Consider the following 13,542-nt stretch of genomic DNA (forward strand, 5'->3'; position numbering starts at 1 on the left):
TGAAGAAAGTCAATGGTAGCTTGATGGGGATAGCGTTGATTCTGTAAATTACTTTGGGCAGTATAGCCATTTTCACGATATTAATTCCTCCTAACCATGAACATGGAATGTTTCTCCATCTGTTTGTGTCCTCTCTGATTTTGTTGAGCAGTGGTTTGTAGTTTTCCCTGAAGAGGTCCCTTACATTCCTTGTGAGTTGTATTCCAAGGTATTTTATTCTTTTTTGTAGCAATTGTGAATGGCAGTTCGTTCTTGATTTGGCTGTCTTTAAGTCTGTTATTGGTGTAGAGGAAGGCTTGTGATTTTTGCACATTGATTTTATATCCTGAGACTTTGCTGAAGTTGTTTATCAGTTTCAGGAGTTTTTGGGCTGATGCAATGGGGTCTTCTAGGTATACTATCATGTCGTCTGCAAATAGAGACAATTTGGCTTCCACCTTTCCTATTTGAATACCCTTTATTTCTTTTTCTTGCCTGATTGCTCTGGCTAGAACTTCCAGTACTATATTGAATAGGAGTGGTGAGAGAGGGCATCCTTGTCTAGTGCCAGATTTCAAAGGGATTGCTTCCAGTTTTTGCCCATTCAGTATGATATTGGCTGTTGGTTTGTCATAAATAGCTTTTATTACTTTGAGATACGTTCCATCGATACCGAGATTATTGAGGGTTTTTAGCATAAAGGGCTGTTGAATTTTGTCAAATGCCTTCTCTGCATCAATTGAGATAATCATGTGGTTTTTGGTTTTGGTTCTGTTTATGTGGTGAATTATGTTGATGGACTTGCGTATGTTGAACCAGCCTTGCATCCCCAAGATGAATCCTACTTGACCATGATGAATAAGTTTTTTGATTTGCTGTTGCAATCGGCTTGCCAATATTTTATCCATCTTCTGAAGTCTAATTCCGTCATTTCGTCACAGTCATTCTCCGTCCAGCTTTGTTCCCTTGCTGGTGAGGAGTTTTGGTCCTTTCTAGGAGGCGAGGTGTTCTGGTTTCGGGTGTTTTCCTCCTTTTTGCGCTGGTTTCTTCCCATCTTTGCGGATTTGTCCACTGGTCGTCTGCGTAGTTGCTGACTTTTCAATTGGGTCTCTGAGTGGACACCCTAAATGTTGATGATGAAGTATTTCTGTTGCCTGGTTTTCCTTCTACCAGTCTAGCCCCTTCACTGTACGAGTGCTGAGGTCCGCTCCAGACCCTGCTTGTCTGGGGTGCACCTCTAGCAGCTGTGGCACAGCGAGGGATGCTACCAGTTTCTTTTTCTGCTATCTTTGTCCCAGGATGGTGCCTGCCTAATGTCAGTCTTTTGGATATAGAGGGGTCAGGGAGCTGCTTGAGGAGACAGTTTGTACTTTATAGGGGTTTAATTGCTGAGCTGTGAGTTGTGTTGTTCATTCAGGGCTGTTAGGCTGCTATGTTTGATTCTGCTGCAACAGAGCTCATTAAAAAAACCCTTTTTTTCCTCAAATGCTGTGTTGAAGGGTTTGGGCTTTATTTTTGGATGTCCGTTGAGGTCCTGCCCAGCTAGGATGCAGACTAGCTACTGTTTGCCTGCCGAGGCTCCGCCCTGCTGTTGTGAGGCTCGCCCTGGCTCCGCTGTTTTGCTGTTCTCCGCCATGCCCTGTGGCGGAGTCTCTCTGTTGTAGCGGGTTGCCTCGGCGACGGCAGGCTGCGTCAGCAGTGGGCGTGTATCTAAATAGGGATGGGTTGCCTCAGCAATGGCTGGCTGCATCAGCAGTGGGCGTGTATCTAAGTAGGGATGGGTTGCCTCGGCAACGGCTGGCTGCGTCAGCAGTGGGCGTGTATCTAAGTAGGGACGGGTTGCCTCGGCAACGGCTGGCTGCGTCAGCAATGGGCGTGTATCTCAGTTGGGGCTGGTTACCTCGGTAATGGTGGCCGCCCCTCTTCCTCAGAGTGTCTTGGGCCCTCTGCACGGGGCTTGTTTGAAATCACGGTTTTGTTCGTCCCACTGGGCCAATCCTAACGCTCTGTTCCTGCGATCCCCTGGGCTGGCCCACTGTTCAAGTCTAGCTCAGACTCAAGTCCAGCCCTCTCACGTCTCCAGTTGCCAGTTCAACGGGGCACCCGGACAAGTGTGCCCTGTGGGGAGCGCTGGTTAGGGCCGGCCGCCGCCACCCCGGCTGCCGGCTTCGCCAGGTGGAATATCTGCCTGGCGTCCCACTTCTCCTCTTCACTTGGGAATTTCCCCGTTCCGTGAGCAACAAAGATCAGTCTGGAAATGCAGCTCAGACTCACCTCTCCGCAGACACAACGAGAACTCCAATCCTGGGTTGTTCTCACAGCGCCATCTTGAGTCCTCCCCGTGTCTTTTTTATACTTGGAAGTATCCCCGTTCTGTGGGCAACAAAGATCAGTCTGGAAATGCCGCTCTGACTCACCATTTGCGGATTCAACGAGAAGAGCTCCAATCCTGGGTTGTTCTCACAGCGCCATCTTGAGTCCTCCTCTAATTATATCTCTTAAAGGCATTTAATTAATGCAGAGATGCTACATGTAAGCCATTTGCTAGTTGTGAGTAGTTTTTATAAAACTGTACAATTTTATAAAATTTGTGTTTGTATATTAGTTACAAACTAATTTGTGTTTGTATATTAGTTACAAAACGCATACTTCATAGAACTTTACTTCATACTGTAATGCAAAGAGTTGCATATTTTAGGCAGACAGTGAATATGCTGGTGAATACTAGAAGTGTAATATGATATAGTATAAAAATAAAAACAAAAAACACAGGACAATATACATCACATGCTTATTCAAGGACAAAAACAAATCAAGCATAACAGACTAATAGCATTTTTCTTCAAGGTCAAACACAATGACATTATTAAATAGCAGGCCTCCTGCATGCCTGATCTATTTGGGGGTAGGAGGAGGAAATAAATGGCTACCAGAAGGATATTTTAAAACATGATATCAAATTAAACATACACTAAAACACATGCATTAGACATGATAAATAGACTTTATATAGGTTAAGCCCTGGATAGCTTTAAAATAGATGGCTTGTTTCTCATAGTTTGGCTAGCTTACATCAGTGATGGTTTGTTCCTGATTTGCCTGCTATTTTTCAGTTTTCAATTCTTGGCCCTAAGGAATGTGTGCCAAATTCATGTTTATTATATCATGATAGATTAACGTTCATGCTTGTTTAGTGCACATATTAACTGGTCTGGTAAGGCAAAAAGTTTTCACGGTAAAATAAGACATTTTAAGCTTACTTTAATTAAGCAGCATATAATGAACAGCTTTTAAAGTTAAATATTGTTATGGCTGTGGAGTTTCATTACACAGTATTTCTATTCACACCCAACCACTGGTAAGTTTGTAGAACATCTCTTCATCTAAACTCTCATTTTGGTCTTTTGCATGTGTTGAGAAAAATATGTAGCCACCAATGAGTTCATGAACCACTTTGCAATCTACTTCAGTACAAATGAAGGACAATCGTACTTCATCTGCAAACTCTATGGTGACCATTTTGATTTCCCAGTTTACATTCCACTGTTTCATGTTGCTGAAATGCCATGTTTTAATTGCATCTCCAGTGCTGGCACCCATCCTAATCAGTCTGTTGTATGCAATTCTAATAAGTTCTTCTTTTTTGCCCCCTTGGAACCTTGCAATGAAGTGTGTGATGCCAAATTCAGATAATGACTGCCAAGCTTGAATAAATCTCATCTTGGCCTCAATTAGACTCATCTGAGCTACATTCTGATGGGACTCCAAGATTCTTGCTGTTATCAAACCTCTTATATAGCCTGGCTGCTTGTTCTTATACTTTTTTAGATAGTGAGGAGACACCAAACATTAAGGATTGGTATTGGTCATGATCTGCTCTGGTATTCACTGAGGATCTGGGTTTAAATGCTGCATCTTCAGAAAGGAAAGAATGTTCTGAATTTCTAAGTTGTAAGAACTGTCCGCCATGGTCTTGCCTTTGGAGGCTAATCTGCAGGCTGCCATCCAGTGTGCATACTGTTTTCCATTGTCAAAATGAAGCCAGATTTCATTCATGCCCTCTGCAACTGGAATCAGGAGATTAATGTTAAATTTTTGGCCTGAAATATTTACTTACATCTGGGGTAACTTCACATCCCCTGAGGTTCATCTGATGAGCTGGGGTCCCACTGGATTCTTCTTTGCTCTTATAGCAAGAAATAAATGTGTCTTTGAAGGTGCACCAATACTGCTTGTAACCTTTCAGAGTCAGCTTTTTTGGCTTGAAAACTTTAATACAGTCAGCAAATTTCTATCACCTACCAGGAATTCCTTTCCCAGTGGACACTAATAACTTATTTAAATGTACAGTGGTGCCTGGAGTATTTGGGATATCTAGGCTATTCAATATTGACTGAGCAAGAGTCTCAAGCTTCAGCTATTACAGTAACAAGAGATAAAAAGATAGACCTGCAGAAAAAACACACTCAAAGAAATGTGTTCAGATGTAATGTAATTGGAATGAAAAACTGTGGGAAAAGTGGAGTTCTTCAGGCTCTTCTTGGAAGAAACCTAATGAGGCAGAAGAAAATTCAAGAAGATTATAAATCCTACTATGTGATTAACACTGTTTATGTATATGGGCAAGAGAAATACTTGTTGTTGCATGATATCTCAGAATCAGAATTTCTAACTGAAGCTGAGATCATTTGTGATGTTGTGTGCCTGGTCTATAATGTCAGTAACCCCAAATTATTTGCCAGGATTTTTGAGCAACACTTTATGGACAGCAGAATAGCCTGCTTAATCATAGCTACGAAGTCAGACCTGCATGAGGTTAAACAAGAGTATAGTATTTCACCTACTGATTTCTGCAGGAAACACAAAATGACTCCACAACAAGCCTTCACTTGCAATACTGCTGATGCCCCCAGTAAGGATATCTTCGTTAAACTGACAACAATGGCCATGTATTCGCACGACACACAAGCTGACCTCAAGAGCTCCACGTTTTGGCTTCGAGCAAGTTTTGGGCTTTGCAATGTACAAAGCATTATTGAAACAGCGATACTATAAAAAGAAATACTGGCCCTACCAAAAACAAATACTTTTATGTACATTCTGAATGCTTTAAATTCTGCTAGAAATACTGAGATATTTATACATGCAGAGTTACTTTATTAATATTTGTAATTCATGCATAAGGGTATTTTAATGATAGTTATAACTGCAGTATTGGCTAGCATATGGAAAGAAAACAGCTACCAGCCAAACTAAAATGGCTAAATTCCAGAGGCCAAAAGGAAATATTTTGTAAACATATGTACATATTCAGGCAAGATATGGTCTCCCAAGCTGAGTTCTAGAAATGATGTTTCTAGACATTTCTAAATGGTATTGTTAGTGCTCACTTGGCTCACCCTCCTAGGTTTAAGTCATCCCAGAGACTGTATTTACTCATGGATCACTTTATTTATTTCACATTTACTCGGTATTATCCTTTGGGTTCTATAAAAACGTAAGGCACAATTTGCCATTCTCTCTCCGTTTTTAAAAACATACAAGCCAGTGTCAGCTTACCAACAAGACTTTTTTTCAGTCACTTGTGGTAGGCCAGCCTTGAAGCCATCGCACAGTCTAGAAAATTGTATAGCTGAGTGTGCAGCTCACCTTTAAGGATGAAGTGAGGTAAAAGGAATTCGCAGAGACGTTATCTATGTGATTATGTTGCTTCTTTTGTCAGTATATTGAATTTTATAGCTCTTTCAATGAAATGAGAAAAAACAATTTGTATATTACCAATGTTTTTAGTTTAAATAGAGTCATCCTTACTACTACTAAAAAACAAAAAACTTATTTTTTCTTCTTGAGATGGGGTTTCACTGTTGTTACCCAGACTGGAGTGCAATGGCACGATCTCGGCTCACTGCAACCTCCACCTTCTGGGTTCAGGCAGTTCTCCTGCCTCAGCCTCCTGAGTAGCTGGGATTGCAGGCATGCGCCACCATGTCCAGCTAATTTTTGCATTTTTAGTAGAGACAGGGTTTCACCTTGTTGACCAGGATGGTCTCGATCTCTTGACCTCGTGATCCACCAGCCTCAGCCTCTCAAAGTGCTGGGATTACAGGCTTGAACCACCGCTCCTGGCCTTTTTTTTTTTTTTTACACTAAAAGAATAAAGATCTTTATTAAGCATTGTAAGTTGCATTCAATAGCCTTCAGATACACCACACCACAATCCATCGACAGTCAATCAAACTCAACAGCAGTTCATTCTTGCACAATCCATGAGTTAGGGCAAAACTCCCTTCAACTTACAGTAAGATCCTACTTAGCTCTTGCAGGCAGGGGTTGGGGAATTACACCTCATTTCTGATCACTAATGTGATGAAGAGCATCAGAAGTATCTGAAAACGATAAGAAGTGATTCCGATTTCAAAGTACATTGTTTGGAAACATTAACAAAAACATCAAAATCATCGAAGTATGCCTGCTTCTACTAAATTCTTGATGGGAGGAGGGGACTCAAGATGGCGCTGTGAGAACAACCCAGGATTGGAGCCCGCGTTGAATTCGCAAACGGTGAGTCAGTGCTGCATTTCCAGACTGATCTTTGTTGCCCACAGAACGGGGAAACTCCCAAGTATAAAAAGACACGGGACGCCAGGCAGTAGGTCTGCCTGGCGAAGCCGGCAGCCGGGGCGGCGGCGGCCGGCCCTACCCAGCAATCCCCACAGGGCGCGCTTGTCCGGGTGCCTTGTTGAACCGGCAACCTGAGACTTGAGAGGGCTGGACTTGAGACTGAACGAGACTTGCACAGTAGCCCAGCCCAGGGGATTGCAGAGACAGATCGCTTGGGATACCCAGTGGGACGAACAAAACCGCGATTTCAAACTATCCCGGGCAGACGGTCCGAGACGCTCTGTGGGGGAGGGGCGTCCACCACTATAAAGGCAACCTGCCCCAACTGATATACACGCCCACTGCTGAGGCAGCCAGCCGTTGCCGAGGCAACCCGCCCCAACTGAGATACACGCCCACTGCTGACGCAGCCAGCCCTTGCTGAGGCAACCCATCCCTACTGAGATACACGCCCACTGCTGACGCAGCCAGCCGTTGCCGAGGCAACCCGTCCCTACTGAGATACACGCCCACTGCTGACGCAGCCTGCCGTTGCTGAGGCAACACGCTACAACGAAGAGACTCCGCCGCAGGGCGTGGCGGAGACCACAGCAGAGCCGGCAGGAACAGCGCGAATCACACAACAGCAGGGCGGAGCCTCGGCAGCCAAACAGTGGCTAGTCTGCCTTTGAGCTGGGCAGGACACCTGATCGGACATCCAAAAATAAAGCCCAAACCCCTCAACACAGAGCATTTGAGAAAAAAAAAAAAAAGTTGTTTAATGAGCTGTGTTGCAGCAGAATCAAACATAGCAGCCTAACAGCCCTGAATGAACAACAGAGTGCACAGCTCAGCAATTAAACCCCTATAAAGTACAAACTGTCTCCTCAAGCAGCTCCCTGACCCCTCTATATCCAAAAGACTGTCATTAGGCAGGCATCATCCTGGGACAAAGAGAGCAGAAAAAGAAACTGGTAGCATCCCTCGCTGTGCCACGGCTACTAGAGGTGCACCCCAGACAAGCAGGGTCTGGAGCGGACCTCAACAGTCGTACAGCGAAGGGGCTAGACTGGTAGAAGGAAAACCAAGCAACAGAAATACTTCATCATCAACATTCTGGGTGTCCACTCAGAGACCCAAACGAAAAGTCAGCAACTACGCAGACGACCAGCGGACAAATCCACAAAGATGGGAAGAAACCAGCGCAAGAAGGAGGAAAACACCCGAAACCAGAACACATCGCCTCCTAGAAAGGACCAAAACTCCTCACCAGCAAGGGAACAAAGCTGGACGGAGAATGACTGTGACGAAATGACGGAATTAGACTTCAGAAGATGGATAATGAGAAACTTTTGTGAGCTAAAAGATCATGTATTAAATCAATGCAAAGAAACTAAGAATCTTGAAAAAAGATTTGAAAAAAGATTCGAGGAAATGATAACAAGAATGGATACCTTAGAGAGGAATATGAATGAATTAAAGGAGGTGAAAAACACAATACGAGAACTTTGCGAAGCAAACGCAAGTTTCAATAGCCGAATTGACCAAGCAGAAGAAAGAATATCTGAAGTCGAAGACCAACTCAATGAAATAAAACGAGAAACCAAGATCAGAGAAAAAAGTGCAAAAAGGAATGAACAAAGTCTCCAAGAAATGTGGGACTATGTGAAAAGACCTAACCTACGTTTGATAGGTGTACCAGAAGGGGACGAAGAGAATGAATCCAAGCTGGAAAATACTCTTCAGGACATCATCCAGGAAAATTTCCCCCACCTAGCAAGACAAGCCAACACTCAATTGCAGGAAACACAGAGAACACCACAAAGATATTCCGCAAGAAGAGCAACCCCAAGGCACATAATCGTCAGATTCAACAGGGTTGAAATAAAGGAGAGAATACTAAGGGCAGCCAGAGAGAAAGGTCGGGTCACCCACAAAGGGAAGCCCAACAGACTCACAGCAGATCTCTCGGCAGAAACACTACAAGCCAGAAGAGAGTGGGGGCCAATATTCAACATTCTTAAAGAAAAGAACTTTCAACCCAGAATTTCATATCCAGCCAAACTGAGCTTCAGAAGTGAAGGAAAAATAAAATCCTTTGCAAACAAGCAAGTACTCAGAGATTTTGTCACCACCAGGCCTGCTTTACAAGAGCTCCTAAAAGAGGCACTACACATAGAAAGGATCAATCAGTACCAGCCATTCCAAAATCACACTGAATGCTAAAGAGCTTCAACATAATGAAGAATCTACAACAACTAACAGGCAAAACAGCCACTTAGCATCAAAATGGCAGTATCAAATTCACACATAACAATATTAACCCTAAATGTAAATGGACTAAATGCACCAATCAAAAGACACAGACTGGCAAAGTGGATAAAAATCCAAAACCCATCAGTGTGCTGTATCCAGGAAACCCATCTCACATGCAAGGATACACAAAGGCTCAAAATAAAGGGATGGAGGAAGATTTACCAAGCTAATGGAAAGCAAAAAAAAGCAGGAGTTGCAATTCTCATCTCTGATAAAATAGACTTTAAAGCAACAAAGATCAAAAGAGACAAAGAAGGCCATTACATAATGGTAAAAGGATCGATACAACAAGAAGAGCTAACGATCCTAAACATATATGGACCCAACACAGGAGCACCCAGATACATAAGGCAAGTTCTTAATGACTTACAGAAGGACTTAGACTCCCACACAATAATAGTGGGAGACTTTAACACTCCACTGTCAATACTAGACAGATCAACCAGACAGAAAATCAACAAGGATACCCAGGGCTTGAACTCAGACCTGGAGCAAGCAAACCTGGTGGACATTTACAGAACTCTCCACCCCAAATCCACAGAATACACATTCTTCTCAGCACCACATCACACCTACTCTAAAATTGACCACATAATTGGAAGTAAAGCACTGCTCAACAAATGCAAAACAACTGAAATCATAACAAACAGCCTCTCAGACCATAGTGCAATCAAGTTAGAACTCAGAATACAGAAACCGACTCAGAACCGCACAGCTTCATGGAAACTGAACAACTGGCTCTTGAATGTTGACTGGGTAAACAACGAAATGAAGGCAGAAATAAAGAAGTTCTTCGAAACCAATGAGAATGAAGACACAACGTGCCAGAACCTCTGGGACACATTTAAAGCAGTCTCTAGAGGAAAGTATATAGCAATAAGTGCCCATATGAGGAGAATGGAGAGATCCAAAATTGACACCCTATCGTCAAAATTGAAAGAACTAGAGGAGCAAGATCAAAAAAACTCAAAACCCAGCAGAAGACAAGAAATTACTAAGATCAGAGCTGAGCTGAAGGAGATTGAGACACGAAAAACCCTTCAAAAAATCAATAAATCCAAGAGCTGGTTTTTTGAAAAGATCAACAAAATAGACAGACCACTAGCCAGATTGATTAAAAATAAAAGAGAGAACAACTAAATAGATGCAATAAAAAATGATAAAGGGGAAATCACCACAGATTCCACAGAAATTCAAACCATCATCAGAGAATATTACAAACAACTCTATGCACATAAACTAGTAAACCTGGAAGAAATGGATAAATTCCTGGACTCCTGTGTCCTCCCAAGCCTAAACCAGGAGGAAGCTGAAACTATGAATAGACCAATAACAAGGTCTGAAGTTGAGGCAGCAATTAAGAGCCTACCTAACAAAAAAAGCCCAGGTCCAGATGGGTTCACAGCCGAATTCTACCAGACACACAAGGAGGAGCTGGTACCATTCCTTCTAAAACTATTTCAAACAATCCAAAAAGAGGGAATCCTTCCCAAATCATTTTATGAGACCAACATCATCCTGATACCAAAACCCGGCAGAGACCCAACGAGAAAAGAAAACTTCAGGCCAATATCCATGATGAACATAGATGCAAAAATCTTCAATAAAATATTGGCAAGCCGATTGCAACAGCAAATCAAAAAACTTATTCACCATGATCAAGTAGGATTCATCCCAGGGATGCAAGGCTGGTTCAACATACGCAAGTCTATCAACGTAATTCACCACATAAACAGAACCAAAAACAAAAACCACATGATTATCTCAATTGACGCAGAGAAGGCATTTGACAAAATTCAACAGCCCTTTATGCTAAAAACCCTCAATAAACTCGGTATCGATGGAACGTATCTCAAAGTAATAAAAGCTATTTATGACAAACCAACAGCCAATATCATACTGAATGGGCAAAAACTGGAAGCATTCCCTTTGAAATCTGGTACTAGACAAGGATGCCCTCTCTCACCACTCCTATTCAATATAGTACTGGAAGTTCTAGCCAGAGCAATCAGGCAAGAAAAAGAAATAAAGGGTATTCAAATAGGAAAGGTGGAAGCCAAATTGTCTCTATTTGCAGACGACATGATAGTATACCTAGAAGACCCCATCGCCTCAGCCCAAAAACTCCTGAAACTGATAAACAACTTCAGCAAAGTCTCAGGATATAAAATCAATGAGCAAAAATCACAAGCATTCGTCTACACCAATAGCAGACTTAAAGAAAGCCAAATCAAGAGCGAACTGCCATTCGCAATTGCTACAAAAAGAATAAAATACCTTGGAATACAACTCACAAGGAACGTAAGGGACCTCTTCAAGGAGAACTACAAACCACTGCTCAACGAAATCAGAGAGGACACAAACAGATGGAGAAACATTCCATGTTCATGGTTAGGAAGAATTAATATCGTGAAAATGGCTATACTGCCCAAAGTAATTTACAGAATCAACGCTATCCCCATCAAGCTACCATTGACTTTCTTCACAGAACTGGAAAAAACCACCATGAACTTCATATGGAACCAAAAGAGAGCCCGCATAGCCAAGTCAATTCTAAGCAAAAAGAACACAGCGGGGGGCATCACACTACCAGATTTCAAACTATACTACAAGGCTACAGTAATCAAATCAGCATGGTACTGGTACCAAAACAGAGATATAGACCAATGGAACAAAACAGAGGCACCGGAGGCAACACAACATACATACAACTATACAATCTTTGATAAACCTGACAAAAACAAGCAATGGGGCAAGGATTCCATGTTTAACAAATGGTGTTGGGAAAACTGGCTAGCCATGTGCAGAAAGCAGAAACTGGACCCCTTCCTGACACCTTACACTAAAATTAACTCCAGATGGATTAAAGACTTAAACATAAGACCTGGCACCATAAAAACCCTAGAAGGAAATCTAGGCAAAACTATCCAGGACATAGGAGTAGGCAAGGACTTCATGAACAAAACACCAAGAGCATTGGCAACAAAAGCCAAAATAGACAAATGGGACCTAATGAAACTCCACAGCTTCTGCACGGCAAAAGAAACAGTCACTAGAGTGGATCGGCAACCAACAGAATGGGAAAAAATTTTCGCAGTCTACCCATCTGACAAAGGGCTGATATCCAGAATTTACAAACAACTCAAGCAGATTTACAGGAAAAAAACAAACAAGCCCATTCAAAAGTGGGCAAAGGATATGAACAGATACTTTACGAAAGAAGACATATATGAGGCCAACAATCATATGAAAAAATGCTCATCGTCACTGGTCATCAGAGAGATGCAAATCAAAACCACATTGAGATACCATCTCACGCCAGTTAGAATGGCGATCATTAAAAAATCTGGAGACAACAGATGCTGGAGAGGATGTGGAGAAAAAGGAACACTTTTACACTGTTGGTGGGAGTGTAAATTAGTGCAACCATTGTGGAAGACAGTGTGGCGATTCCTCAAGGCCTTAGAAATAGAAATTCCATTTGACCCAGCAATCCCATTACTGGGTATATATCCAAAAGACTATAAATCGTTCTACTATAAGGACACATGTACACGAATGTTCATTGCAGCACTGTTTACAATAGCAAAGACCTGGAACCAACCCAAATGCCCATTGATGATAGACTGGATTGGAAAAATGTGGCACATATACACCATGGAATATTATGCAGCAATCAGAAATGATGAGTTCGTGTCGTTTGTAGGGACATGGATGAATCTGGAAAACATCATCCTCAGCAAACTGACACAAGAACAGAAAATGAAACACCGCATATTCTCACTCATAGGTGGGTGATGAAAAGTGAGAACACATGGACACAGGGAGGGGAGTACTAAACACTGGGGTCTATTGGGGGGAAAAGGGGAGGGCCAGTGGGAGGGGGAGGTGGGGAGGGATAGCCTGGGGAGAAATGCCAAATGTGGGTGAAGGGGAGAAGAAAAGCAAAGCACACTGCCATGTGTGTACCTACGCAACTGTCTTGCATGCTCTGCTCATGTACCCCAAAACCTATAATCCAATAAAAAATTAAAAAAAAAAAATTCTTGATGGGAAAGTTCTCAAGAACAAGCAATATGTTTTCTGCTGCAGAGCAGGGGTGTTTTTTTTTTCTTTTTATATATCAAAGGGGTTTTTTTCACAGAATTTCATATTTGCTAATATGAAGGCATAAAACAGCAACAAAGAACATTAATGCAAACAGCAGTGAATACACCAGGGTAATGTTGATATTTGAAATGGCTAGATAATTTTGGGAGGGGAGCTTTAGAATAAATGCAACAGAGGTCAATAATCACAAAATTTTAAGGTTAGAGCAAGATCAGTCAATGACTAAAGAGAGTTAACATCTTTTATAGGACTATTACTGATTATTAGCATCTTTGTTTTGAAAATGGGCACATACTGGTAAGAATGGAAGAAAGGATGATAGTATGCATATTAACTACACACTTTAAAAATTATGAACCATGCAGAAGTTTAGCTCAAGTAGTAGTACTAATGGTCTACATCAGATTCAAAACCACATAGTTCATTGATCATAGATGCATGGTATTAGTCACGAAAAGTTTCAGAACACATTGTGTTGATTTTGAAAGGTCATTTGCATCTTCTATGATTTCAACTTTATCTCCATTTAACTTGCTT

The 13,542-nt window shown here is 42.0% G+C and overlaps 1 pseudogene; it reads left to right on the forward strand.

The window, feature by feature from the left end:
* Positions 1-3,946: 3,946 nt before the first annotated feature.
* Positions 3,947-5,083, forward strand: LOC100401909 (mitochondrial Rho GTPase 1 pseudogene; annotated as a pseudogene).
* Positions 5,084-13,542: the final 8,459 nt, after the last annotated feature.

The sequence above is a fragment of the Callithrix jacchus genome, chromosome 6, assembly GCF_049354715.1.
Source record: "Callithrix jacchus isolate 240 chromosome 6, calJac240_pri, whole genome shotgun sequence".
NCBI lineage: Eukaryota > Metazoa > Chordata > Mammalia > Primates > Cebidae > Callithrix > Callithrix jacchus.